General features: G+C 46.6%; 1 protein-coding gene across 41 annotated transcripts in view; it reads left to right on the forward strand.

Annotated features, from left to right (window-relative positions):
* MICAL3 (microtubule associated monooxygenase, calponin and LIM domain containing 3) overlaps window positions 1–23061 on the forward strand; it is a 226940-nt gene that overhangs the window by 14117 nt on the left and 189762 nt on the right. For 37 of the 41 annotated variants that reach the window (XR_005984853.1, XR_005984852.1, XR_005984856.1 and 34 more), the window contains exon 1: window positions 13747–13877. The exons of 3 other annotated variants lie outside the window; for them this stretch is intronic. The gene's annotated coding sequence lies outside the window, so the exon portion shown is untranslated. Of the gene's footprint in view, window positions 1–13746; window positions 13878–14609; window positions 14799–23061 lie in introns of those variants that run through there. One more of the 41 variants, XM_041736010.1, reaches the window with a different exon arrangement.

The following is a 23061-nucleotide window of genomic DNA, read 5'->3' on the forward strand; positions in this document are numbered from 1 at the left end:
TTTTTTTTTTAATTTAATTTTATTTTTTAATTTTTATTTATTTATGATAGTCACAGAGAGAGAGAGAGAGAGAGAGAGAGGCAGAGACACAGGCAGAGGGAGAAGCAGGCTCCATGCACCGGGAGCCCGACATGGGATTCGATCCCGGGTCTCCAGGATCGCGCCCTGGGCCAAAGGCAGGCGCCAAACCGCTGCGCCACCCAGGGATCCCAAGGCCCTTGTTTCTTTGGTGATGTTCTGCTTAGAAAATCTCTCATTTGCAGAAAGTTCTATGTTGAAGTCTCCTACTATTAGTGTATTATTATCTAAGTATCGCTTTACTTTGGTTATTAATTGATTGATATACTTGGCAGCTCCCACATTAGGGGAATAAATATTCATGATTGTTAGGTCTTCTTGCATAGACTCTTCAAGTATGATATAGTGTCCCTCTTCATCTCTTACTACAGTCTTTGGTATAAAGTCCAATTTATCTGATATGAGGATTGCTGCCCCAGCTTTCTTTCAATGACCATTTGAATGGAAAATGGTTCTCCACCCTTTCATTTTCTGGCTGAGGTATCCTTAGGTCTAAAATGAGTTTTGTTGACAGCATATAGATGAGTCTTGCTTTTTTATCCAGTCCAATACCCTGCATCTTTGGATGGGATCATTTAGCCCATTCATGTTCAGAGTAACTATTGAAAGATATGAATTTAGGGTCATCATATTACCTATTCAGTTCCTGTTTTTGTGGATTATTTCCTTAAGCTTCCTCTTTCTTTTACAGGGTCCCCCTTAATATTTCTTGCAGAGCTGGTTTGGTGGTCACATATTCTTTCAGCTTCTACCTATCCTGGAAGCTCTTTATCTCTTCTATTCTGAATGAGAGCCTTGCTGAATAAAGTATTCTTGCCTGCATGTTTTTCTCATTTATGACCCTGTATATATCATGCCAGCCCTCTCTGGCCTGCCAGGTCTGTGGAGAGGTCTGCTGTTAATCTGATATTTCTTTCCCATATAAGTTAAGAATCTCTTGTCTTGAGCTGCTTTAAGGATATTCTCTTTATCTTTGAAATTTGCAAGTTTTACTATTAAATGTTGAGGTGTTGAGTGGTTTTTGTTGATTTTTTTTGGGGGGGTCCTCTCCATCTCTTGGATCTGAATGCCTGTTTCCTTCCCCAGAATTGGGAAGTTCTCAGCTATGATTTGTTCAAATATACTTTGTGGTTCTCTTTTCCTGAGCCTCTTCTGGAATCCCAATTAGACATTAGAATATCCAGTTTGGAATGCCTCTCATTTAATCTCTTTTTAAGGTCGGCCTGATTAGATCTCAATTCTGCAGTAATGAAGTCTCTAGAGTCCTTTATGCTTTTTTTCCAGAGCCACCAGTAGCTTTATAATTGTACTTCTGAATTGAATTTCTGACATTGTGTTGAAATCCATATTCTGTAACTCCGTGGCAGCGAGTATTGTTTCTGGTTCTTTCTTTTGTGGTGAATTCTTCCTTCTAGTCATTTTGTCCAGTGCAGAGTGGCTGTATGAGTGGGCTGAGTCAAAAATATTAATCACAACCTAAGTAAAATGCACCCTAGATGATTCCAAAGAGGTCAGAGGCTAGAAAATCAGAGAAAAAGAAGTACAGAACAAAATAAAACAGAAGGACCACAAAGTGAAAAACAAATTTTAAAACAAAGTAGTAAAAATAAAAAGCCAAAAACCGAAAACAAAGACGAAGAGAAAAAAAGAAAAAAAGAATAGAAAAGAGCAAAAGGGGATGGTGGTGGATGGTGGTTGTGAGGAAGTGGTAGTGGAGAGAGAATATAGTCTACCTGAGGGGTCCTAGAGAGTGATCCTCTTTGTTCTGAGTGTATTTTGTTCTGTATGTTAGAAGATACAAATTTTTATAAACCAGAAATACTTGTAGAAAGCCCCAACATTGACCACCAAAACATAAACAAGATAAATGAGGGGGGCAGAATGGGAAGAAAGAGAGAATATAGTCTCACAGAATGAACCAGCAAGGTATTCCACTTGATTCTGGGTGGATTTTGGTTGTGTGTTAGCAGGTACTAACCTCCACCATCGTAAAATAAAATGAGGAAGAAAAAACAAAAAACAAAAAACAAATACCCATATTTCGTATATCTACCAAAATTAAATTGAATATGTTGAAAGGAATCCAGAAGTGAAATATATATCTAAGACATGTAATTGTGGAAATATTAATGTCAAAAAGAAAAAAAAACATAAAAATGAAGAGATGGTAAAATACTGTAGGTAAGGTAGGAAAAAAGAAAGAATATTGGAAATTTTTAACCTGCTATAAAAACAAATCGTAATGAAAAAAAAAAAAAAAAAAAGGAACCCTCTAGTTCTATATACTATTTTCCCTCAGTCCTGAAGCTTTGCAGTGCTGCTTGTTCAGTAAATTTGCTTTTTCCTTGTTCTTCCAACAGTTCTTCTAGGGGAGGGGAGGGGCTGCTGTGCCGACTCTCAGGTGTGTGTACCTGGGGAAGCTGTCGCACCCCCCCCCCCCCAGGAGCTGGGCTCAGTGCGAGCTGTTTACCCTGGAGGCCTCTCTCCCCTGGGGCCCCGCCTCTCCCAGGCACAGGGGGACGCCAGGAGGAGAAAAGTAGATGGCGGCAGCCAGGTCCCCAGCTCTGGAGTCAGCTCCCTTCTAGCAACCAACCGTAGCCTCCCAGTCCACACAGGCCTAGAAGATCCCCGGCGAGCTCGGGCGCGCCGACCTGCGCAGCTCGGGGGCGCCCAGGGCCCGCAGAGTTCTCACTGTCCCGGACCCTCTCCACCTCCGCCTGTCCCGGGGAATGGGGAGCACCGGCTTGTCTCCTTGGGCCACCTGGGCTCTGGGGCCCTGTGCCACGGACCCGCGCTCCCTAGGGCCACCTCTCCCGAGGGGATCGGAGCACAGCCACCTGCCTGCTGCCAGCCTCCAGGGCAGGGGCCGCCCACCTACCCAGAGCTGCGGCGCTCCAGCCCTTCGCCAGGATGGGCCGGTGGTGCGCGTGCCCCCGCGCCCCCGTTCCTAGGTGGGGACGGTGATCTGCAGGCATCACTGCCCTTGAGCGATTTTGCCTGAGTCCCTTGCTAAGCAGCCTTCTGTCTGGGAAAACTAGCGTGGATTTTTATTGTTCCCGCTTCTCCGGGGCTGGGCTTTCCTGCCGCAGAGGCTCTTGCCCTCCACCTTAGCCCAGCTCCTCGTGGGGCCCCTCTCCCACTTGATTCTTTTTTATTTTATTTTATTTTTTTGCCTTCCTACCTTGTTAAAAGCAAAACCTTTTTTTTTCTCTGTAGCATTCCCTGTTTTTCTTTTTTCCCCAGCCGTTCTCTCTTTAAATCTCAGGTCGGGGATCCCTGGGTGGCGCAGCGGTTTAGCGCCTGCCTTTGGCCCAGGGCGCGATCCTGGAGACCCGGGATCGAATGCCACATCAGGCTCCCGGTGCATGGAGCCTGCTTCTCCCTCTGCCTGTGTCTCTGCCTCTCTCTCTCTGTGACTATCATAAATCAATCAATCAATCAATCAATCAATCTCAGGTCGAATTCGTAGGTTTTTGGGATGTTTTCAAAGTTATCTAGGTAAGTTTGTGGGACCAGACGAGTTGAGGACCCCTACTCTTCCACCATCTTGCCCCTCCTTTGATTTCTAACCTTTTATAACCTCACCATGAAATGTTAGCTTAGGGATAAACCCCAGAACCCAGGATGGCTTCCAGCTTTGGGACATCCCAATGCATGATGCCCTCAGCTTTTCTCCAGAAGACTGGGTTGTTTCTCTGGAAGTCCCTTAAAGCTGAGCACCTCCAGGAGTCATGATGAACAGAACTAGTGGCAGTAATGGGTGTGATGTTTGGAATGTGTGGACTGAGTTCCTGTTGGACCACAGAATCCATCCACAGCCAGTGTTTCAGTCAGCATTTTTTGCTTTGCCAGTGACAGAAAAATGACAAGATCGGATTTAAGTTTTAAAATGGGGCGTATTTACTGTTTCATATAACTGCCTTCCCATGAGACTTGATTCAGGCCTCACAGATGTGACCAGATCCAGCTTTGCTTCTCTCCATCTCTCAACTTCACCCCTTCAGGTTTGCTCATCTTAGGCAAAGTCTAGCTTATGGCCCCAGATGGGTGCCAGCAGCTCTCAGAGCTACCTGCATCCCACTTCAGGTCCAGAAAAGGGTTTTGATCAATTCCAGTCAAACTATACTGAGAATGGGGGAGGGGCAATGGTTGTTGATGGCTGGAGAAAAGGACTTTATGTAGAGGCAACCACAAAACCAAAGTAATGCCAAGGGACGGGAGACCTAAGCAGGAGCTGAGAGTAATGTTGTATGGATTAACCAGCCACTCGATACTGGAAGATGGGCTGGCAGCTTAGACCATCTGGATTTGTCCCCATCACAGAATTGGTATTGTTGAAGAGACGCAAACTGATTTGGACATTAGCCAGTACTAATTGGTGATTGATATCCTTTTTTTATTATTTTTTAAAAATTTTTATTTATTTATGATAGTCACAGAGAGAGAGAGAGAGAGAGAGAGAGAGAGAGGAAGAGGCAAAGACACAGGCAGAGGGAGAAGCAGGCTCCATGCACTGGGAGCCCGACGTGGGATTCGATCCCGGGTCTCCAGGATCGCGCCCTGGGCCAAAGGCAGGCACTAAACTGCTGCACCACCCAGGGATCCCGATTGATATCCTTTAAAGCTGAAAGCTCGGATCCCTGGGTGGCGCAGCGGTTTGGCGCCTGCCTTTGGCCCAGGGCGCGATCCTGGAGACCCGGGATCGAATCCACATCAGGCTCCCGGTGCATGGAGCCTGCTTCTCCTCCGCCTGTGTCTCTGCCTCTCTCTCTCTCTGTGACTATCATAAATAAAAAAATTAAAAAAAAATATAAAGCTGAAGCTCTCCTGTTTTTGTGGATTATTTCCTTAAGCTTCCTCTTTCTTTTACAGGGTCCCCCTTAATATTTCTTGCAGAGCTGGTTTGGTGGTCACATATTCTTTCAGCTTCTACCTATCCTGGAAGCTCTTTATCTCTTCTATTCTGAATGAGAGCCTTGCTGAATAAAGTATTCTTGCCTGCATGTTTTTCTCATTTATGACCCTGTATATATCATGCCAGCCCTCTCTGGCCTGCCAGGTCTGTGGAGAGGTCTGCTGTTAATCTGATATTTCTTTCCCATATAAGTTAAGAATCTCTTGTCTTGAGCTGCTTTAAGGATATTCTCTTTATCTTTGAAATTTGCAAGTTTTACTATTAAATGTTGAGGTGTTGAGTGGTTTTTGTTGATTTTTTTTGGGGGGGTCCTCTCCATCTCTTGGATCTGAATGCCTGTTTCCTTCCCCAGAATTGGGAAGTTCTCAGCTATGATTTGTTCAAATATACTTTGTGGTTCTCTTTTCCTGAGCCTCTTCTGGAATCCCAATTAGACATTAGAATATCCAGTTTGGAATGCCTCTCATTTAATCTCTTTTTAAGGTCGGCCTGATTAGATCTCAATTCTGCAGTAATGAAGTCTCTAGAGTCCTTTATGCTTTTTTTCCAGAGCCACCAGTAGCTTTATAATTGTACTTCTGAATTGAATTTCTGACATTGTGTTGAAATCCATATTCTGTAACTCCGTGGCAGCGAGTATTGTTTCTGGTTCTTTCTTTTGTGGTGAATTCTTCCTTCTAGTCATTTTGTCCAGTGCAGAGTGGCTGTATGAGTGGGCTGAGTCAAAAATATTAATCACAACCTAAGTAAAATGCACCCTAGATGATTCCAAAGAGGTCAGAGGCTAGAAAATCAGAGAAAAAGAAGTACAGAACAAAATAAAACAGAAGGACCACAAAGTGAAAAACAAATTTTAAAACAAAGTAGTAAAAATAAAAAGCCAAAAACCGAAAACAAAGACGAAGAGAAAAAAAGAAAAAAAGAATAGAAAAGAGCAAAAGGGGATGGTGGTGGATGGTGGTTGTGAGGAAGTGGTAGTGGAGAGAGAATATAGTCTACCTGAGGGGTCCTAGAGAGTGATCCTCTTTGTTCTGAGTGTATTTTGTTCTGTATGTTAGAAGATACAAATTTTTATAAACCAGAAATACTTGTAGAAAGCCCCAACATTGACCACCAAAACATAAACAAGATAAATGAGGGGGGCAGAATGGGAAGAAAGAGAGAATATAGTCTCACAGAATGAACCAGCAAGGTATTCCACTTGATTCTGGGTGGATTTTGGTTGTGTGTTAGCAGGTACTAACCTCCACCATCGTAAAATAAAATGAGGAAGAAAAAACAAAAAACAAAAAACAAATACCCATATTTCGTATATCTACCAAAATTAAATTGAATATGTTGAAAGGAATCCAGAAGTGAAATATATATCTAAGACATGTAATTGTGGAAATATTAATGTCAAAAAGAAAAAAAAACATAAAAATGAAGAGATGGTAAAATACTGTAGGTAAGGTAGGAAAAAAGAAAGAATATTGGAAATTTTTAACCTGCTATAAAAACAAATCGTAATGAAAAAAAAAAAAAAAAAAGGAACCCTCTAGTTCTATATACTATTTTCCCTCAGTCCTGAAGCTTTGCAGTGCTGCTTGTTCAGTAAATTTGCTTTTTCCTTGTTCTTCCAACAGTTCTTCTAGGGGAGGGGAGGGGCTGCTGTGCCGACTCTCAGGTGTGTGTACCTGGGGAAGCTGTCGCACCCCCCCCCCCCCCAGGAGCTGGGCTCAGTGCGAGCTGTTTACCCTGGAGGCCTCTCTCCCCTGGGGCCCCGCCTCTCCCAGGCACAGGGGGACGCCAGGAGGAGAAAAGTAGATGGCGGCAGCCAGGTCCCCAGCTCTGGAGTCAGCTCCCTTCTAGCAACCAACCGTAGCCTCCCAGTCCACACAGGCCTAGAAGATCCCCGGCGAGCTCGGGCGCGCCGACCTGCGCAGCTCGGGGGCGCCCAGGGCCCGCAGAGTTCTCACTGTCCCGGACCCTCTCCACCTCCGCCTGTCCCGGGGAATGGGGAGCACCGGCTTGTCTCCTTGGGCCACCTGGGCTCTGGGGCCCTGTGCCACGGACCCGCGCTCCCTAGGGCCACCTCTCCCGAGGGGATCGGAGCACAGCCACCTGCCTGCTGCCAGCCTCCAGGGCAGGGGCCGCCCACCTACCCAGAGCTGCGGCGCTCCAGCCCTTCGCCAGGATGGGCCGGTGGTGCGCGTGCCCCCGCGCCCCCGTTCCTAGGTGGGGACGGTGATCTGCAGGCATCACTGCCCTTGAGCGATTTTGCCTGAGTCCCTTGCTAAGCAGCCTTCTGTCTGGGAAAACTAGCGTGGATTTTTATTGTTCCCGCTTCTCCGGGGCTGGGCTTTCCTGCCGCAGAGGCTCTTGCCCTCCACCTTAGCCCAGCTCCTCGTGGGGCCCCTCTCCCACTTGATTCTTTTTTATTTTATTTTATTTTTTTGCCTTCCTACCTTGTTAAAAGCAAAACCTTTTTTTTTCTCTGTAGCATTCCCTGTTTTTCTTTTTTCCCCAGCCGTTCTCTCTTTAAATCTCAGGTCGGGGATCCCTGGGTGGCGCAGCGGTTTAGCGCCTGCCTTTGGCCCAGGGCGCGATCCTGGAGACCCGGGATCGAATGCCACATCAGGCTCCCGGTGCATGGAGCCTGCTTCTCCCTCTGCCTGTGTCTCTGCCTCTCTCTCTCTCTGTGACTATCATAAATCAATCAATCAATCAATCAATCAATCTCAGGTCGAATTCGTAGGTTTTTGGGATGTTTTCAAAGTTATCTAGGTAAGTTTGTGGGACCAGACGAGTTGAGGACCCCTACTCTTCCACCATCTTGCCCCTCCTTTGATTTCTAACCTTTTATAACCTCACCATGAAATGTTAGCTTAGGGATAAACCCCAGAACCCAGGACGGCTTCCAGCTTTGGGACATCCCAATGCATGATGCCCTCAGCTTTTCTCCAGAAGACTGGGTTGTTTCTCTGGAAGTCCCTTAAAGCTGAGCACCTCCAGGAGTCATGATGAACAGAACTAGTGGCAGTAATGGGTGTGATGTTTGGAATGTGTGGACTGAGTTCCTGTTGGACCACAGAATCCATCCACAGCCAGTGTTTCAGTCAGCATTTTTTGCTTTGCCAGTGACAGAAAAATGACAAGATCGGATTTAAGTTTTAAAATGGGGCGTATTTACTGTTTCATATAACTGCCTTCCCATGAGACTTGATTCAGGCCTCACAGATGTGACCAGATCCAGCTTTGCTTCTCTCCATCTCTCAACTTCACCCCTTCAGGTTTGCTCATCTTAGGCAAAGTCTAGCTTATGGCCCCAGATGGGTGCCAGCAGCTCTCAGAGCTACCTGCATCCCACTTCAGGTCCAGAAAAGGGTTTTGATCAATTCCAGTCAAACTATACTGAGAATGGGGGAGGGGCAATGGTTGTTGATGGCTGGAGAAAAGGACTTTATGTAGAGGCAACCACAAAACCAAAGTAATGCCAAGGGACGGGAGACCTAAGCAGGAGCTGAGAGTAATGTTGTATGGATTAACCAGCCACTCGATACTGGAAGATGGGCTGGCAGCTTAGACCATCTGGATTTGTCCCCATCACAGAATTGGTATTGTTGAAGAGACGCAAACTGATTTGGACATTAGCCAGTACTAATTGGTGATTGATATCCTTTTTTTATTATTTTTTAAAAATTTTTATTTATTTATGATAGTCACAGAGAGAGAGAGAGAGAGAGAGAGAGAGAGAGGAAGAGGCAAAGACACAGGCAGAGGGAGAAGCAGGCTCCATGCACTGGGAGCCCGACGTGGGATTCGATCCCGGGTCTCCAGGATCGCGCCCTGGGCCAAAGGCAGGCACTAAACTGCTGCACCACCCAGGGATCCCGATTGATATCCTTTTAAAGCTGAAAGCTCGGGATCCCTGGGTGGCGCAGCGGTTTGGCGCCTGCCTTTGGCCCAGGGCGCGATCCTGGAGACCCGGGATCGAATCCCACATCAGGCTCCCGGTGCATGGAGCCTGCTTCTCCCTCCGCCTGTGTCTCTGCCTCTCTCTCTCTCTCTGTGACTATCATAAATAAAAAAATTAAAAAAAAATTTAAAGCTGAAAGCTCCTGTGCATAGTTACTCACTTCAAGTTACAATGTATAGATTGATGTGTTGTTTTGAGCCATCCGTTCCACTACCTATTTTATTGGTTCAGGTAAAATGACACTGAGTTTATCTGAGCATTGATCATTTGAACATATTCTACTCTGATTTTTCTATCATTCTTCGGGGATTTGGGAAAAGTGTGGTTAAACGGAGGGAGAGGGAAACACTTTGCTGTTTAATTTCAGGGCACTTGGAAGGAAAAAAAATATATTTACCACTTTGATAGGTAAAAATGCACTGTAATAATTAAAACAATGAGATATTTTTCATCTGTCAAATTGACAAGGCTTACAAAAGAAGAGAAATGCCCAGTATTGGTGAGGGTTCGGAGAAATAGCCCCTTCATACCTTGCTGGTGGGAAGTAACTGGTGTAAACTTCTTGAAAGACAATTTGGCAATATACATGAAACATTTAAAAATACAGGAAAAATACATTAACATAGTAACAGTGATATGCTGTTAAGAGTAATTAGTAATTTTAATTGTTTTGTACTTTTCTGTATTAAAATTTTTTATTTTTTAAATTTTTTTTGTAAATTTTTTAAACAATGAACATGTTATTACTTTTGAAATTAGAAAATGTTTTTCTTAAAAGTGAGACAGAATACATCAGTTTTTAAAAAATATTTAATTTATTTATTCATGAGAGACAGAGAGAGAGAGAGAGAGAGAGAGAGGCAGAGACATAGGCAGAGGGAGAAGCAGGCTCCATCCAGGGAGCCTGACGTGGGACTCAATCCCAAGTCTCCAGGATCACACCCTGGGCTGAAGGCGGCGCTAAACTGCTGGGCCACTGGGGCTGCCCACATCACAGTTTTTTAATGGCAAAATTATGGATTGATATTATTCCCTCTACGGTTTGGTACATGTCCAGTTATTTCTGGGTACCCTCCATTTCTCCACTTTCCTCCCCAATATATATGTCCATCCCCCCACCCCTACCCTCTCCCAGAGTTCAGGCCAGTGCTCTTCCTCTTTCTCTAGAGGTCAGGCTTTCTGACGTGAGCTTGCAATTAGCCTTGAGATGGAATCCTATCACATAGGTTTTGAGGAGTTCGGGTTGATCTACTCCTCACCCAGTAGATCTGATGTTCATCACCCTCTACACTCCATAAGGACAGGCTTCATGTATGATCCATTAGGATAACCCCACACAACTCTACAGTCCTTTGCTGGTAGTAGTTGCCCACTAAATGTTAGGATGCATAAATGAAACACTTAAGACAAACAGAGGCATTTTAGAGCTCTCCAGGAATAAGAAAAGACAGAAGAGCAGTGGGAGTGAAAATTAACTGGACTAAAAAAAAAAAAAAAAAAAAAAAAAAAAAAGAAAATTAACTGGACTGACTAGCTCTGGGCTGGGCAAAGAGCAAGTCACCAGTATTGGCTTCAGAATTACCATGCTTAGGCTTCTTTTTTTTTTTTTAATTTTTATTTATTTATGATAGGCACACAGTGAGAGAGAGGGGCAGAGACATAGGCAGAGGGAGAAGCAGGCTCCATGCACCGGGAGCCTGACATGGGATTGGATCCCAGATCTCCAGGATCGCGCCCCGGGCCAAAGGCAAGCGCTAAACCGCTGCGCCACCCAGGGATCCCCATGCTTAGGCTTCTTAATTGACACTGAAAATTTACTGGCTCCCACACCATTTTGCCAGCCTGTCCACTCCTCTGAGCATTCAGCAGTTTGTCTGATTATTTGTTTGTTTATTTATAATCTTATTTATTTTTTTAAAGATTTTATTTATTTATTCATAGAGACAGAGAGGGAGAGGCAGAGACACAGGCAGAGGGAGAAGCAGGCATCATACAGAGAGCCTAACGTGGGACTCGATCCAGGGTCTCCAGGATCACGCCCTGGGCTGCAGGTGGCGCTAAACCACTGCGCCACCGGGGCTGCCCGTAATCTTATTTATGTTTTAAAAATATTTTATTTATTTCAGAGAGTGAGAGAATGTGCACAAGCGGGGGGGAGGGGCAAAGGGGGAGGGAGGAGGAGCAGACTCCCCACTGAGCAGGGCTCCAGAAGTGGAGCTGGATCCCAGGACCCTGGGATCAGGACCTGAGCTGAAGGCAGGTGCTTCACCAACAGAGCCATCCAGACACCCTGGATTTCATTGGTTTAAAAAGAATGAGATCATTAGCCCAGTGTATATTTTCAGGGCTGTGTTACACGTGTCAGTGAAGCAAGATACTTTACTAAGGAGCAACTTGGAAACTTCCCTGAATCTGTGAGCAGCCTGGCACATAGAAATCCCTTCCTCACGGGATTCTGTCTCCAGGTACTCTAGGCAGTGGGGGAGGGGGAGGCTTTTGTTACCCTTTGCTATTGAATTTGCCAGGTGTGTCAAAGGCATAATCTCAGAGACAGAATATAAACAAGCCAGGAGAAGAAACACATAGTGCTTCTCACTCTTTATAGAAGCCCTCCTGGATTTGTTTTCTGCCCTGCAAACACTGCTACCATTCTCCCTGGATTGCACGGTGTGGGTTTTGCTGTTACTTGTTCCTGTCTTGCTTATAATTGTTCTCTACTGGTTATATGTGAAGAGATTGTATTCACTCAGGGATTGGAAATTTCGGTGCGAAAAATGGACAACTTGGATAACCAGACTTCATTATTTACCAGCCCTGCTACCAGAGCTAAATTGGTCAGCCTTTCTAGCTGTGGTTTTCTTGCTCACTTGCGGACAAACTTCTCCTAACCTTCCTGACATGATTGAGGCTGAAATGATATTGTAGGTAAAGATGTGTAAAAAACGATGTAAGTGTATGACGTTATCTTTTGTATGGAATGCCGTAGCATAGGTTCTTCAGAAACAGGAGATAGTATTTGCACTTTGGGGTTGTGAAGATAGAAACTACAGTTAGACCTCGATTGTGTGTGCTTCGGCAACTCGGCTTCTCTAAGACTCACTTTCTTTCTCTCCATAAAACAGGAATAATAATAGTACTTCACAGAGTTCATGTGATGGTGAAATGAAATGATACATGCAAAGCACTTCCCAACAGTACTGTAAGCAGCAGCTGCGGCTGAAAATGAATAAGAGAGGTAACCATATCAATAAAAATCGCGTATTGGGTCAGAAACTCAGGGTTATGGTGGCACAGAGTAGAAATGGGAGCTCTATAAGTTAGCAGCTTCTGTTAATCAACCTGGGAAGACTTCATGGAGAAACTGGACTTTCTAGAACTCACTGAATAATAGTTGGAAGATCAGTTAGAGGGGGTGGTGTGTGGGGGAGAGTGGAACTATTAAAAAAGTATCCCAAACGCCTCACATAATTTGGAAGAAGGTTAAGTGGATGTAGGGTGAGCAGATGATGGAAAGCTGGAAAGTTCTGAAAAATAAAGGTGAAGTTGGTCTGAAGTTTGGTGGCCAAGCTGCCAGAATAAAGCTTTAAAACAGAGCCGACTAGACTCCCAAGGAATGTTTTTAAAGTCTTGAATCTGACATGTAGTGTGACTAAAATTGGCCATGAACAGTTAAATGGTATTGCAGACACTTCAGATAGCACTTCAATGACTCTAATGAGGACTGACCAGCGAGCTTTGTTGCTAAAGGTGGGGATCTGGACAGTTCAACAGGTGTATTAATTATGAATTGAAACTTTGATACTGTGGAGGAAGAGAGAAGAAAGGTTGACTCTCAGAAGATTAGAAATTTCGAGGTATTCTGAGGGGGAGTCGGGTACTCTCCACACATAAGGAGAATGCTTTGCTCTAAGAGAGGAGGGACAAAGAATATTGAATTTGTCTTTACAAAAGGTAGGGTTTACACTGTATAAAGGATTTGGTATCATTTCTGACAAGTCTACCTGACTTTCAACCAAAGTTGAAACATGGGAGAGCATGCCGAAAATTGAAGAAAATATATAAGTACTGCGAATACCATGCAAAGGATCGTAGAATCACAAAATATGAAAAGGACCCTCAGAGGACCCCACTTCTGGTCCAGTATTGTCATTGGGTTAGATGAGGAACCTGAGGCCCAGGGATGTATCTGGCTCACTTCTCCCCGTATTTTCTTTTAGCTCTCTAACCCAAACATCTGAGGAGCTCCTAAATCTCTTTGTTTCCCCGTCTAGATAAGATCAGGAAGAAAACCCTGGTTTTGTTTTGTGGCGGCTGCTGAGGGCAACACACAAGTTCCCTTTAATCGCACCCTGTCTCCTCCCCAGCTGGCAGGGTTGATATGACAACCGTGATTTCTCATTGGCCACTTTGTGTGGTTCCCTACGCCCTTCCAAGATTCCCAGCCAATCAGCTCCTCCCGGTCTCCTGGACGCGGCTCCGAGGACCGTACCACAGAGACCTGCAGGGGGGTGGGGCGGGGGGGGCAGTGGCCGCAGCCCGTTCCCGCACCTTCTGCACGTAACCTTGCGATTCCGGCGCTGTCCAAGCCTGCAGGTCCCAACGGCATCCCTGAGGCCGGGAACCGCGCGCGGGTCCGGAGGCGCACCTCGGGATGCCGCCCCCGCGCCTGGGGTCCCGTGGTCGGGCCGAGCCCCGCCGCCCCCGCCCTCCCATGTGCCCGCCCAGCCCCCGGCGGCCGCGCGGCTGCTCAGCTGCTGTTGCTCGCGCGGACCTGCGGCGCGCGGACCTGCGGCGGGGCTCGGGGCTCGGGGCTCGGGGCTCGGGGCCGGGGCCGGGGCTCGGGCGGCGGCGCGGCGGGGCTCGGCGGGGCTCGGGGCGGCGGGCCCGGAGCGCGGCCCGGTGTGCACACAGCAGCATGAGGCGGAGGTAAGCGTCGCGCTCAGAGACCCACACCCGCGGCAGCCGTTCCGTGGGGCGCCTCCCGCCCGCGCCCTGGGGGCAGGGCTCCCGGGGCCCCGGAGGGCGGCCCTCCCGCCGGCGACCGCCGCGACCCGACCTGCGGCTGCAGACCTCCCCACGAGCAGCCCCGAGGCCCGGACCCGCGGGCTGGAGCGGCCGGCTGGAGCCTTTACCTGGCGGGCCGACGGGGAAGCCCCTCCCCGCGCCTCCCCGGCCGCTGTCCGCACCGCCCGCAGCCCTGCGCGACCGCCCCCGCCCCCGCCCCCGCCCCCGCCCCCGCCCGGACGTGCCGGCGATCCCCGGGCCCTGCCCCCCGCGGCCCCCGGCCCTGCCCCCCGCGGCCCCCGGCCCCTGCGCGCGACCCAGGAGTTGCACGTTCTGTCCGGGGCGGCCGCGCGGGCCCGGGTCCCCAGGGAGGCTGCCCTGGCGGTGGCCCCGGGGCAGCCGGCGGAGCGCGGGGGGCGGCACGGAGAGTGGCGAGCAGGGTCCGGGGCAGCTGGGGCGGGGGCGCACGCGTCTTGCCCTACCGGCCGCTGAGCTTTGGGCGCGGCGGCCTTCCCCTGGGCCCGGGACCGACCCTGCTGGCCGGGCCGGGCGTGCGCCGGCCTGTGGGGACGGGAGACCTTGACCTGGGTTCCGGCGGCGGCTGAGTGCGGGGCCCCGGAGGTCCGTGAAGTGCTTTTCCTTCTGTTTTCTTAGAGTGGTGGTGGATGGGGGCGATGATGGCAGCCGCTGACGTCACTTAATCCGGGAGCCACCCCCTGGCCTCACTTGCAAGGTGACAGGAGGTCTGCGTGCTGTGTGGGAGCTGTGAATTCCTGGTTTAAGAACCACCTCGAGGAGCCCCGTCCACGCAGCAGAGCCTCGCCTTGTGTTAGGAAGCCAAAGGTAGTGGTAGCGTGAGTTTTGCAGGTTCTGGCATGGCTGGTAAACGAACCGTGAGGAGGGGCATGGGTCAGCCCTGTATCTCGGCTGGTCTTCTGGAGAGGCTTGATTCAGGGAAAGCTTAGCCAAGAATGCAGATCACAGATAGGTTCCCCTTTAATGTTGGTGTTTGACACAGACGTTAGTTAAGGTTACCTGACGTGCATTAGTGCAGAGGTCAGTTGTGAGAAGTGTCTTTTCAAAATAAGGCTTACTGCTTTTTTTTTTTTTTTCCTAGTGGGTTGTAAATGGAGACTGTGGCATTTAAACAAGACAACATCAGTGTGTATTTGCTTCCACCTGAGTTTGCTATGTAGACAGTCATTTAGAATGATGGCTTGTACCCCAAGGGTGAGAACGAGTTGGGTTTTATAGTGAGAAAGATACCTTAGAGTTGCTGCCAGCCAGAATGCTTTGCCCTCTCATTACCTGGCCACACGGATGCCAGTTCATTATTGTGGTTGCTTTCTCCTGTGAGCATATCTGTAAAGAGTCTTTAAGAGGATATTATAAATTCTGTATTTGATTGTCAATTGTACTCTCAGGTCAGACATTTAGCTCAAGTTGTTTTAGCCCTACAGTGAATTCTTGTGCTCCATGTTTTAAATATTTTTAAGCGGGCAGCCAGGGTAGCTCAGTGGTTTAGCACTGCCTTTGGCCCAGGATGTGATCCTGGGGACCCAGGATGAAGTCCCACATCGGGCTCCCTGCATGGAGCCTGCTTCTCCCTCTGCCTGTGTCTCCGCCCTCCCCCGCCCCCCGTGTGTGTCTTCCATGAATAAATAAATAAAATCTTTTTTAAAAAATTAAAAAATATATTTTAAGCTTTTTTGTTGGTATATTAAACCACTTAAGTTAATTCCAGAATTATAGGAAAAACATGGTTTGAATCTTCTTCTTGCAAAGAATCTTTAGGAACTTGGACCTGGTTCCTATCCAGTTTTACAGATAATGAACTAAGGTTTGGTGAGACCCTAGGTGGAAGAAGGGGTGACTGAAATCAGGGCAGGCACTCAGACCTATGCTGTCAGATTTCGAAGTGTGTGCTTTTGACTCCCAAGCTTTGGTGGTGACTAAAGAGCGGATGTCAGTCCCTGACTGTTGCTGCTGTGCCTCCCTAGGGCCTGATAAGCTGTGATTGTGCTGGGGCTTTATTTTTCATCGAGGTAAAGTTTTCACACCCTGCACTTTCTCTCATGCCAAAAGCATTCTTCTAGCCAGGTGGAGGGTTATTACTTTAGAAAAATAATGAGACCCGGAAAAGCATCTATATTTGGAGAGTATGAGTATTTTAATAAGACCAGAAAGAATAGCAGAGAGAATCAAGGTGGTTTGTGGATAGGAAATGTGTGATATTCTAACCCAGGGGATATCTTTAGTCTCCAGGCTTTTTAACTTAAGCTGTGAGTTGAAATTGTAAACCTGGAGGCACAGCAGCTCTGGGCTGAAATCTGTGTAGTAAGTAAAGCTCTCAGTTTCTACTTTAAATGGCAAAGTTGAAAATCTGATTCCTTTTCAGTCTTTTGCTTCCACAAATAATGCAGTAAGTTATGGGAATGGTAGGGACATTGTTTGGAACAATTACCTAAACTCTTTGTGGACTGCCCCTTCTCTCCACCCTCCCCTCCCCTACCTTTGGTTCCACTTTTCAGGATTTAGTTCCTATCCTGTAGAATTGGGTGGAATGGTGGAGGGTGTCAGGCCCTGAGATGCTTGGGATATACCAGTGGATAGAACATCCCTGCCCCTGTGGGCTCAGCTGTATGTGACTTGCTGTTTTCATGGTATGGGCTTTAGTTATCTTTAGGTATGAAGGTTTATAGTCATCAAGAAACTAGGGAGGGAGGAGAGGGAAACTGTCACCCCAAACCCTGGAATTCATTGACTTCTTCTCATTGTGGAGTCAGAATTTCACAGAGGAGAGAAAACTGCCACAATTTACAAGAAAAGGAAAGTGGTGACCATCAGATGACATAAAGGAAGAGAAGTAGGACGTTGGGTGGTACCTTGCTGAAAGGTGAAAGAAGGGCAGGAGCTTCTACTAAGTATTAAGTTCTGTCTAAGAACAACTGGGTCTCCCTGCACCCCTCTTGCAGGGCCTGCTCAGCATCTGTCCTAAGATGGGAGAAGCGAGCATATCTTGGTGTGTGAATGGAAGCCAGGAAAGGAGTCTTTCTGCATTAGCCAGGTCTACTGAGGTCTATTTAATTGTATATCCAATGAAGGCTCTGGTTTGGTTAACTCTGGTTAGCACTTGCTTAGCTAGTAGCTTTTATTGACTTCCTTAAGGCAAAGTGAAACTTTGTTTGGTCCCATTGTCCTCTCTTTTGCCATGCTGCTTTTCTGTTATTGATTTAAGTAAAGTATGGCCGAAGCTTGAGTCCGGGGAGGACTTCCCTATGTCATTGTTGGAGTTTGGGAAGAGAGGAGGAGCAGAGTAACCCAAAGAGAAGATGAAGAGGAGGTGTTACTTACTCCTAGCTCCCTAGCCCCTCTGACAACAAATCTTCAGCACAGACTGCTCCCAGCCTGCAAAACGCTGACATGTGAAGGTCCAACTGCACTCTTCCCTCTCTAACCCCCACATCACCCACCTCCACCACCAAAGCCGCCTTATGATTGAGAATCGTTGGGTTTGTGAGTGGAAAAGGAAAAGCGGGTAAAGTAGCATCATGACAAATAATGACATGAGCAGTGGTAGCAGCAGAGACGCTTAGAGTCAATTCACTGTGTACCAGGCTCTGCATGGACAAATTCATTCAGTCCTCATGACAGCCGTAGAAGATAGGTGTTGGTATGAGTCCTATTTTTACATGAGGAAACCAAGGCACAGGGAGCAGTGACTTCTGAGCGTCTCAGTTAGAAAGTGGAGGAGGCAGACTTCAGACATAGGCATTTGGTTCCAGATTGGTGCTCTCACGGACCAGTTATGGGCAGCTGACTTGGGTAGACTTGCACCTAACAGTTTCTCGGTCCTGAAGGTCACCTTTCCTCTCTTCCAACCTCCCCTCCATTTTCACATTTAACCCCCCTCTTTACTTTTCAGTTATCAGTCTGAAATGCTATGGGAGAGATGCATTTAGGTTAACTAGCATATTCCTCTAAAGTTGAGGCAGTCAGAGAAGGTAATTCTGAAGCATCTAGAGGGGTCTGGGTGGGCTTCCAAAAAAGAATATGTAGGACACTGTAAAGAATCTTCAAGGACCCAGGAGCTAGACATGGGATCTGGAAAGAGTGTTATTTATAGCGCTACTCCCAGAAAAGATGAGGAACCCTTTTCCTTTCCCTTTTCTACCTTTTTGCTTGGCGTGGGTTGCTGATTCCTAAGACCTAGAACTTGAGCAAACCTTCCTATTGACCTGGCTCATGGGCTTTTGGATGATTTTTTTTTAAATATTTTTTTTATTTATTCATGAGAGGCACACAGAGAGAGAAAGAGAGAGAGGCAGAGACGCAGGCAGAGGGAGAAGCAGGCTCCATGCAGGGAGCCCGATGTGGGACTTGATCCTGAGTCCCTAGGATCAGGCCCTGGGCCGAAGGTGGCACTAAACCGCTGAGCCACCCGGGCTGCCCCTTTTGGATGATTTTAATTTCATTTTCTTACTTAATGAAATAAAATAAAATAGTCTGCGGTCCTAACTATATTTGGAACAGAACCTTTTCCCTGGTTTGGTCATAATTGGTCAGAATCATCTATTTCCCTGTGAAAAAGGAAAAGGAGAAGTATTGTGACTAGTGACATGGACATGTGTCAGTTTGTTTCCAAAACAGGTTTTTTTTTTTTTTTTTCTCAAAACCAGACTTGCAGAGAAAGGGGGAAAAATCAGCCTTCTGCCTTTAGCATTTTATTTTATTTTTATTTATTATTATTATTTTTACAGATTTTATTTATTTATTTATTCATGAGAGACACGCAGAGAGAGAGGCAGGCAGAGACACAGGCAGAGGGAGAAGCAGGCTCCTCGCAGGGAGCCCCACGCGGGGCTTGATCCCAGTTCTCCAGGATCAGACCCTGGGCTGAAGGTGGCGCTAAACCGATGAGCCTCCGGGGTTGCCCATGCCTTTAGCATTTAAAATTTTTTTTTAAATTTTTATTTATTTATGATAGTCATACAGAGAGAGAGACACAGGCAGAGGGAGAAGCAGGCTCCATGCACCGGGAGCCTGATGTGGGATTCGATCCTGGGTCTCCAGGATCGCGCCCTGGGCCAAAGGCAGGCGCCAAACCGCTGCGCCACCCAGGGATCCCACCTTTAGCATTTTAAAAGCATCTTTAGGTGAGTGAGTCCTGTGTATAGTTATGTAGTAATTAGCTATCACTTATTGAGTGTTAACCACCCAGATGCTGTGCCAAAGGCTTTAATATACACATATCATTTCTAGTCTTCGGGTATGTACCGTCACTCCTATTTTACCATAGGAAAACCATTTCAGAGAAGGTAAGGTCCATAAACCCAGTAAGTTGCAGAGGCTGGATGATCACCTCATTGGAAAGTGAAATGTTGAAGGAGCAAAAGGAAGAGAAAATGGGGAAGAAAAAGACAGTATTGGGCAGGGGAAAGAAATTCATGAGATGGCAATGTGCATCAGCCCCCAGGGTTTACTGTATAGCTCAGTGGGCCGGATGAGGCATAGAAATGCCCATGGGCCTCAAACACCCTCAGGGAGCCAGGGAACAAAGAAATTCCAGAACCTAAGAGTTTTAGGCTACCCACTGGGACTTGGTTTTAGTATGCACTTATTAGTACCCAATAATAAAGCAAGTGCCAGGTATTAAAACATGTCTACCTATAAGAGGTCACCATATTTCTGGGGAAGGCGGACACAAATCCAGAAAACCTAGTGTGCTAAGTGACTTAACTGGCCAGGGAGCCCTGAACATGGAGTGGTGAGAAAATTTATACTTCCTGGCAAAATATTTCTTCTCGATTCAGTTTTGTTAATTTCATGCACATAAGATGGAGAATTTCTGAAATTTACCCACCTTCTGTGGCTGTTTCCGGAATGTTTATGTTTTAGCAGACAGAGGATCTCTCTGCAGCTCCTCTCTGAGGACCAGCCCTGTACCTTGGTTGCAGGAAAGGCTGGGGCCACCTCCCTTTCCTGCAGGTTGCCTTTAGGCACATCACTACACATCACTACTGCAGATCTGCTGGGCTTGGTGCACTTGTCCCCATGTAGTCATTGCTTGCTTGGAGGTACAGGTGCTCCAATAGCACCTGCTTGGAGGTACAGGTGCTTCCTTGCTAGAAGAGTGTTGCTGGACTGTGCCCTTTCCAGGTGCTCTAGCAGGGGTGGGAGCAGTCCTGGGCATGAAGATGCTTTTCCAGAGCTTTGGGAATTAGATGAGACCATGTTACCGCTCTGGCTCCTTTTTAACTCTAGGACCACCTCACTGTACCAGTAGTGACCTGGGTGCCCAGTGGTAGCCTTGTAGTGTTATTATTCTCGGCCTTATCCCTGGCTCTGCATTCTTTTTTTAAATTTCATTTATTTATTTATTCATGAGAGACACACATAGAGAGGCAGAGACACAGGCAGAGGGAGAAGCAGGCTCCAAGCAGGGAGCCCGATGTGGGACTCAATCCTGGGACTCCAGGATCACACCCTGGGCTGAAGGAGATGCTGTACCACTGAGCCACCCAGGCATCCCTGGCTCTGCATTCTTTTCTTATTAGCAACTATTTAGTCTTCTTGAAATAACCTTTGTTCATTAATTTATAATCTAATGGGCCCTTCCTCCACATGAAACACTATACTGGGTATTAGGATAGGGCACAGATTTATAGAAATATATTCATAATGAATGCGTCTGCCTCAGAAAATACAGTATAAATGTGGAAAACGTTTGGGTAAAAAGCAAACAAAAGCAGTGAAATACCAAGTAGCACAGACAGGTGACTTCAGTGTTAGGAGACAATAAGGACAATGACTACAGTTGGCCCTTGAATAACACGGGTTTGATCCATGTGTTCACTCATGTGCAGCTTTTTTTGGTAAGTACAAAATGGTATTATAAATGTATTTTCCTTATGGTTTTCTTCATAACATTTTCCCTGGCTTTATTCTAAGAATATAGTACATAATGCAGATAACATACAAAATAGATGTTAATCAACTGTTTATCAGTAAGGCTTCTTTCTGGTCAGCAGGCTGTTAATAGCTAAGTTTTGGGGGAGTCAAAAGTTATATGCAGATTTTCAACTGCGTGGGGGTAGGCATCCTCAGCCCTCCATTGTTCAAGGGTCAACTGTATTACCTTTTGAGAATTTATTATATACCAAGTGATGGTTTAAATGCTGTGCATGCGTTGTCAACCCTGTAAGTTAAGTGGTACTGTATCATCCCTGCTTTATAGGTGAGGACTCAGAGATACAAGTATCGTATCCAAGGCCACACAGTACATGGGTGAGAAGAGCCTGGGCTTTGAACCCTGGTCCCCACTGACTCACTTGGGCCTGTGCACTGTGTCCCAGGTCATTGGTAGGGTTGTCTAGGTGTTGGTGTGAGCAAAGCTTGGAGTTGAGAGTGAGCAGGATGCATTCAGGGCAGTGAGGAGACCAGCCTGATGGTTGGAGTTGGGTTCAGTGTTTGTGGACTGCTGTGCCACGTTCTGTCTGGGTGCTGGGAGATGAGTAAGATGTGTTCCTTGCCCTCTGGAATCTTGCTGTAGCTGAGGAGACAGACACACAAATAGATGATTTCAGTGTACTGTGGTAAGTGCTGTGATGAGGCTAAGTATAGGGTTCTGTGGAAGCAGATGGAAAGGAACCAGGAAATGCTCCCAGAGTCTTGAAAGGTAGGCTTAGCAGCTGAAGGCAAGAAGAGTTTTCTAAAAGGCAGAGAGCAGCATGAACAAAAGCATGGCCTCTGTGGGCCTTTCCTGCTAAAAGCAAGTTTATTCACCTGGTCTGATGGATGCCATGGCCCAGTGTGAAATTTATAGGCAACAGGTAGTTCATCAGAGGTGTTGGAACACAGAGGAACAGTGTAGAGGTCGTATTTTGTGTCCATTAATCTGATGGAGGTGGGAAAGATTAAGGTCCAGCAAAACCACCTGTGGGAAGAGTTGGCAAACTTCTCTATAAAGGGCTAGAAAGTAAATATTCTAGGCTTCAGTGGGCCACGTCGTCTCTGATGCAGCTATTCAACTGCTATTGTAGTAGGAAGGCAGCCACAGATAATTGGTAAACAAATGGGCATGGCTGTATGCCAACCACATTTATATATGACCCTCCAAATTTGAATTTCATATAATTCTCACATGTCTCAAAATAGTCTTTGATTTTCTTCCCCTGGCCCATTTAAAAATGTAAAGCCCTCTTTGTTTGCAGGTTAAATTTGGCCCACAAGTCGTGGTTTGCCCACCCTGAGCAGTGTAGGAATTCAGGTGTGACGTGACCAGGAACTGTCACAGGTTGTTGGCAGTGGAAATAGAGAGGAAGGGACTTGATGCCAGAGACATTTTGCAAAGAGGACACTGATTAGAAAGAAGAGATAGGGCGAGAGAAGAGCCCCAGATGATGCCGAAGCTTCACATTTCATGTGTTCCCAGCCCCTTTTTGGTAAAACTGGCCTTATTTCCATGTGCTGAGGATATGATTTGATTCTGGAGAAAAACCTGAGAGCATGACTTGATGCTAGAGAAAACCCCAGAAATAGCAGATGCCTTATGTGCTCCCAGACTTCTGTCAGCATTGTGAATTGTTCCAATCATCTCCCCGTGTCACTGTGCCAGCCCCCTTAGCTGCCCTGGCCCCTGGAGTGCTTTAGGTGGGAGGTGGCTCCTGCTGTAACTGGGAGAGCATGCCCACCTGTTTGCCGGCAGGGCACAGGCAAAGCTCATTTGTTGGATAACTTTACTTTTATATGCTTTCACATTTGCAGAAAAGTTGCAAGAGCAGGTCCCTTATGCCTGTTACTAGGTCTATTAAATAAGATTTTATTAATTGCTTACATTCTGTCCCATTTGCTTTTTTATTCTCTCCACTCTCCTCCCATTTATTTCCTGATACATTTGAATGTTGGTGACATCTTGCTTCTTTTTACTGCTAAATACGTCAGCATGAATTTATCAAAGAAAAGGTAACCACAGTATGGTGACCAACATTGGGAGAGTTAACATCAATACAATCTAATTATGATGTTTGGAGCTAGCAGCCTCTAAGAACTGTTCCTCATAGACTGTCTGCCATATGTAAGTAATGATCTGTCATTTACTCTCCCA

The sequence above is a fragment of the Vulpes lagopus genome, chromosome 21 (assembly GCF_018345385.1).
Source record: "Vulpes lagopus strain Blue_001 chromosome 21, ASM1834538v1, whole genome shotgun sequence".
In the NCBI taxonomy this organism is placed as follows: Eukaryota; Metazoa; Chordata; class Mammalia; order Carnivora; family Canidae; genus Vulpes; species Vulpes lagopus.